At 31.7% G+C, this 7,124-nt stretch overlaps 1 non-coding gene across 1 annotated transcript; it reads left to right on the forward strand.

The window, feature by feature from the left end:
- The first annotated feature begins 442 nt into the window (after positions 1 to 442).
- Positions 443 to 550, forward strand: LOC141635428 (small nucleolar RNA R71). The gene has a single exon (XR_012540119.1). It is a non-coding gene; the product is annotated as a small nucleolar RNA R71 (small nucleolar RNA).
- Positions 551 to 7,124: the final 6,574 nt, after the last annotated feature.

Genomic DNA, 7,124 nt, shown 5'->3' on the forward strand with positions numbered 1-7,124 from the left:
TCTCAATATAGTATGCTTGGAAAGCATTAACTTGTTCATTTGTTCCCCTACATTCGCTTTGATCATGTCTCAAGGTTCCACAACTTTCACAAACTCCACTTGGAATTCAGGATGATTCCACCATAGAATTAACCTGTTGTTTGGGTGATTTGGAAGCTTTATCAAGCTTAGCCATGGCCTTCTCAAACTTCAAATTGATGGTGTCGATATGAGCACTTAGTTGAGCACCCAATTGAGTGATGGAACCTAGCTCATGCTTTCCTCCTCTTGTGACCTTTCAAGGCCTACTATATTGGGAATTATGAACCGCAATCTCTTCGATTTTGGCCCATGTTTGATTGTCATCAACTTCGGTAAACATCCCACTGGATCCCATATTAAGAACATTGAAAGAGTCTTCATATAGGTCGTTCCAAAATTGTTGCACAAGGAACTACTAAATAAGTCCATGGTGTGGACAAGAACGGTAAGTGTCCTTAAATCTCTCCCATGCTTCATATAATGATTCCTCATCCCTTTGCTTGAACCCGGTGATTTGGGCTCTCAACATATTAGTCTTCTCTGGAGGGTAGAATTTCTTGTAGAAGGCAAGTGCTAACTTCTTCCATGAATCAATACCAAGGGTAGCCTTGTCTAGGCTCTTCAACCATTGCTTTGTGGTACCGATCAAAGAAAAAGGAAATAATACCCATCGGATTTGGTCTTGAGTAACTCCGGTTTGAGAAATTGCATCACAATAGTCACAAAAAGTCTCCATATGTGAATGAGGGTCTTCACTAGGAATCCCTCCAAATTGACTTCTCTCAACTAATTGAAAGAAAGCGGATTTGGCAATGAAATTACCGGTTAAATGTGGTGGTGTAGGAGTACCGTTTGGTAGGTTCTCCTCGGTTGGTACGGAATGTAATGAAAATTTAGGCATTGTAGGTTGATTTTGTGGAAGGTTTTGAATTGGTTTATCCTCTCCTTCTCTTGCAAAAGGGTTGACAAACTCAATGTTATTTGGTTGAATGTCCACAATCTCACCAATACCTACAACTCTCGAAGTACCTCTAGCAACTCTTCTATTGTTGGTTAAGGTCCTTTCAATCTCGAAATCAATAGGTAATAAATTACCTTGTGATATCCCAGTCATGCAAAATATCAAACAAGTCGAAAACAATTAGAACAACCTTGAGGATATTAACTTCCCCAAGGTAAAGAAAGACACAACTAAAAACAATTAATGAAAATCAAATCAATTGAACACCGTCCCCGGCAAAGGCGCCATTTTTTGTTCGGTTAAAACTCGTCGTCAAAAGCTACCAACCAAAAAAATATTTATAACTTCACAAAATACTCTTAGCAAAGAGGTAATTAAAGGTCAGATCCCAAGGGACGGGTATTGATGTAGGATATTCAATTGCAAAAAGCTATGTCTTAGGGTGTCACAAATTGGGTTGAGATGAGATGTGGTCTAAACTAATCAACAAGATGAATGTAAATTAAGTAAAGCAAGTAAAGGGGTTGTAAACAATTGATTAAAAGCACTAGGGTGTCATGGGATCATAGGGGATTCATGGAAATAGATTATACAAACATGTTCTCAAATAGATGCAAGCACTTGTTGTTGTGATGGGATCGAGTTAGTGTATATCATACAATCCCTAGGAGAATTTAGGTCCCGGAGCCGAGTCGTCTAGACTATAAAACACCTACAAGTCAACTTAGTCTCCCCCTATTCAACTCTATGCATGGTCTAATGAGGCACGAGTTGGTTTATGTCTTACAAGCCTCATTGAAAAGATAGGAGATGGGTAGAAAATGCAAGGATTCATAGGCTCGCATTTCATCAAACATAACATGTGCATAAGTTGAAATCACAACAAGCAAGCAAATTAATTATGAAAACATATTAGATTAAGCATAGATCAATTACCATGTTTGTTTCCCCTAATTCCCCATTAACCCTAGCTAAATAACTACTCACTCATGATCAAGTTTAGCATGCTAATAAAGTTGTCAATCATACTAACAAAGCAAAACATGAAGAATAAATGATGTGATTAACAATAATTAAACAAGGGTAAAAAGGAATTATTGTTGGAGTATGTGTCCTCAACAATAGTGCGATCACATTATTAAATCTCATAATAAGAATACATAAAGGATGATTCAATTATATAGTCAACTGATCAACATTAATCGGTAATGATTGGCTAACTAGAGTTTGACATTACTGTCGTTTGACGGTGGTGATCTGTTGATCCCGTAAGGTCACACCTATAGGACGATTCCCAAACTGAAAAGTTAATTAATCGTATATTGATACGGATTAATTAAATCCTTAAATCGAACAAATTTATTTATAAGTGAGAATTATATATCTTATTGTAATGTGGTTAAATAAGATTCAATTTAGTAATTAATTTGTTATATTACTAAATTTGAATAAAGTTTATGAAACATTTGACATAAGAATTGTTAGTTAGTTATAATTACAAAATATTGTAGATTATATTGACTAAATTCAAAATGACCCATTTTACATATATGTAATTTTGAATTACAATTTAATTTATTATTTGTAATTTATTTGATAAAGTAATGATATTTAATTTATTAAATATGCATTAATATGACTTATGACATGTTATGTGTAACATGTCATTTGTGACAAATGACAAATGGCATTTTGTTAAATGGAATCCAGTTTATAATGGGTGGACCGAAACTAGGGTGGTTTGGGGTGACAATGGGTGTTCTTATTTATGCAAATAAACACCATAATTACCCTACACTAACTAGACCTATCCTAGGATTATGGGTAAGACAAAAAGCAAATAGAAAATTGCAATTGTGCTTTCCCACTCCTCTTTACACGGTTCTCTCCTTCCCCTTTAACATATGATGTTGTTCTTATTTTTGATGAGTTGTTCATCTCTCTTCATCTCATATATTCTCTCTCTACATAAATTTTATGCATAAAAATTGTTCATGAATTCTAATATTACAACAAGATAACTAGTGTAGTAATAATATGAATATTAGAAATAATATTTAAGGTTACTAATTTTATTACCTAGTTAATAATATGATTAGTGTTATGGGTAATTGTTTTGGGTGCAACAATAAGGAGACATTCTACTTTGAATGTTTGAAGTTTTAGAGGATCATCCTTTTGTGATATAGCTCAAGAACAAGTGAAGGTAGGAGACTTTACTTGTGCCCAAATTTCGGTCAACATGCATGTAAGTAGAAATCGATTTTTCTCCTTATTTGTTCATTTTATCATGCATGCAACTAGATCCAGGAGATAAATTAATGAGTAATTTATAAAAATGTATTATATGAGTCTAATAGGGGTTTATGAACATAACAATTGGAATCAAAAGCTTTGGTGTTGCATGCATAATCGGTTTGGTTTTTCCGAGTTAGATGTAACTTAATTAAAACTAGAATAATTTGTGATTTATTAGAGAGAGTCACGAAATTTTTTTTATGTAATATATTCTGGTTCTAGAATATTTTTAGGTCATATTGATGATTTATGGATGATTATTGCTTATTTTAATGATTTTTAGTGAAATAATTACATTTTTATGAGTAACATGAACTTTTATTTACTAAAAATAGTTACACTTCACTACTAGCCGTGATTTTTTAGTATGACCTCACATGAATATTTTATGTATTGTATGAAAAAATTCGTATTAATGTGATTAATATTGCATGATTTATAATTTTTATGTGATAAAAATGGTATAAATGGAGGTTAAATGACTAAAAATAGTTAAACTTTGGAACAGGCCATGAAATTTTAATATAATGTCACATGCATATTTTATATATTGTATGTAAAATTTTAGATAAATATGATTTATTATGCATGATTTATAATCTTAATGGTTAAAATGATATAAATAGTGACCATTTTTCGCAAAGATAGCTCAAATGAATTTATGGCATGAAATTTTTTCCTAATGTTGTAGATACTATATGAACATCAGATCTAATGTTGCATGATTAATTTTGATTGATTTGGTATGATTATTGATTTTTATGTGATAAAATCGATAAAAGGGCAACTTTATTAGTCATAAAAATAAATTCGAAATTTTTGGTTGAAATTTTGCCATTTCCAGGTTCTTGAAATTTTTTAAGAATGTTCAAAATTTTGATTTTGATTTTTCCGTAATTTTTATGTTTAATTTGGAATTAAATGGTAAAAGTTATGTTTTATACGATTTATTAATGAAATAAATTATAAATATTTTGTGGGCAAATTTTATTGAGTTTTCGGAATCTTGATAATATTCCAGTATTTACAAAAATGTGATTTCGAAGTTTTCCAAATTTTTATGATTTGTTGCTAATTATTTCATAATTGTTATGATTATAAGAAGTTTAATAAGCAATAATTGAAAAACCAAGTTGAATTATAGTCAAAAATTGAGTGAAGACTAATTTTTCAGCCTAAGAAGGTTAGGATAATTAACTTGGGCTTAAATTTGATTTAAGTATTGATTGGTGATTTTAATAAGTTATTATCACGCATTTCCATAAAGCCGGATTATATACGATATAAGGTTTAAAATAGGGCGATTTGGCACATTAACTTGGCATGTTAGTTCATATAATAATGCTTCATTTTTCATTGATGAATGTCATATTTTATTTATGTAATTTTGAATTATGTAATTTATCTTAGTATGGCCTTAGTTTTAATCGGTATCACCCGTAATGATTGGGAATATCGATTTGGTTGTAATTTTAATGTGATTTCGCATCACCGTTTTGTAATTTAATAAATTTAAATTTTTATTACAAATGTATAATAGGAATAGCCATGTATTTTTATTATTATTTTGTAATTCCGGAGTTTCCTAAAGACGGAGCCATTTGAAAAGGAGTTGCGGTCAAGACGGTGTTTTCCTTGGGAGGCGTGTCACATGAAGTTCAGGGGACCAAAGGAGTTGGTTTCCGAATTTGTAAATAGAATATTATATTTTCTATTTTCGGAAGGTCATACTAGGAAATTTATTTATTGCTTATGCATTTTTCATTATATGTTACATGCATTGCCAAATCGCCATAAACAACACTTGCATATCATATCGAGTAATTGACCGTGTCAATTATAATTATCCTTAGTTCGAAAATTTAGTTCACTTAAATTTGATAGATAATAAATTGACTCGACCTTAAACATTTTAAAGATTGAGACATAGCCTTACCAAATAGTAGGAACTCATGAATCTCAATTTCATATAGGTACAATACGGTATTGAAATATTATACCAGGGTGCTTTCTTTGACATTGGGTAAGTGGGGTGATAAATAGTTATTACACTTCGAAAATTTGGTTGAGCTAAGGGAAAGTATTTGCCACCGTAGCCGCAATAGGTTCGGGCTAAAGATGAACTTAACGTAAATTCATCGACCGAGAGTTCTAATTGTAGAATCGGTTAAGAGGGTTAACCCACCAAGTTGTATTAGTAAAGGTTGTATAGGGACCATTGTCCCACAATCGAGCTAGTATGGATTTGGATCTCGAAATCATTTATATAATTGGGTGGAGGTCATTATATAAATGCTAGAACATGCTAAAATGTTTTAGATATAACGATGAATGTTTAAGTTTCCCACTATTTCGTTGTTTTTAATGTTGTTCAATTTCATTACTCCTACTCATATGCGATATCATTCGATTGTAACACAAGTCTTCACTAAACCACGTTGCTAAACGACAAAGAATCTCTTTCTAAAAATGAACCGTATCATAGATTGTGGACTAGCTCTATAGGAATCGTTCTATTCCATAGAACTCCATAGGAGTGGTCCTATGTCATATAAGATTAGCATCTTAAAATTCCTAACATACCTATGTATGATTTCTTGTGAAGAAATATGACTAGGGGTAATGATTAGTCGAAATATGTTTTGATTATATCTTCTATGCATCCGTGGTTCAAAAGTCTTATTGCTCAACCTAAACACTTGTCATCAAGCACTTAAGCTGTTAAGAATATGATAAAGTTAAATTGGTAAATTGATTTGTTAGAAATTTTGATTGACCTAATACAACAATAGAGTTCATCCTTGTGAAGGATTAACTAGGAATTTATATGAAGATAAGTCTTCATCAAGTAGAAATTCTTGAAGTGAGTGGGAGCAATAAGAAGTAAGTACCTATCTTAATTGTTAAGGATAGTACTAGGCTCAAAAGAGAAGGTGTTAGACACTAAATTAGATACAAACCCCAATAGGTAAACATCAAGGAAGTTGGTCGTGTGACTCCAACATATTCCTTCTTGAATATCTATGATATTGACATTGCATTATTACCAATCACCACGTCATGAGTATTTGATACAAATTTGTGGTTTTTGGCATTATCGTGTGACGACTAGCAAAAACAAGTTTAGAAATTTGCATGAATGGAACTAGGGTAGTTGCCATTTCATCCATGAACATATGAATGTTGTATTGTACTCATTTTAGTTTTGTATTTAGAAATGTACCTCAATTATTGTTAAGATGTACACTAATTCTAAATAAGAATATAATTCGAGTTTTGCATAAAAACAAAAGGGTTTCACTTTTATGAAATTAAAACAAGCGTTGTACCCTTACATACCACGATTAAGTTTATGGTGAGACCATAAAAATCATGGTAATTATATTCAAACTAGAAATAAATGTCATATTTACAAGACTCAAGTTGGTGACCCCAATCATTTCTCAATTCTCGATTGAAAATCGCATTTAGAATCTAGTTTTAACTAGTCTCCCAAACCATTTGATTGGGAATCTTTTGGTGTATGCGAATCTTGTATTCAAAGCAAGTTAATTCATTACTTTTTCCAGAAAAGGATTATGAATAGAGCAAGATATTCGCCCTATTTACACTTTGATGTGTATGGTCGAATATAATTTCAATCAGAGAAGGTTGTGGCTTTTTATCTCTTGCACCAACGAATTAGTTTGATACTTGATATCTACTTAATGAGGTAAGAAGAGAAATTCTTTGAATATGTTCAATGAATGTTTAAAAAGTGTCAAAACCTATAGATGCATGCATTATTACTGCCAAAATCCCTGCATGAAAGGACACAATATATGGAATGTGAAGGGTTATAAGA

Source organism: Silene latifolia, chromosome Y, assembly GCF_048544455.1.
Source record: "Silene latifolia isolate original U9 population chromosome Y, ASM4854445v1, whole genome shotgun sequence".
In the NCBI taxonomy this organism is placed as follows: domain Eukaryota; kingdom Viridiplantae; phylum Streptophyta; class Magnoliopsida; order Caryophyllales; family Caryophyllaceae; genus Silene; species Silene latifolia.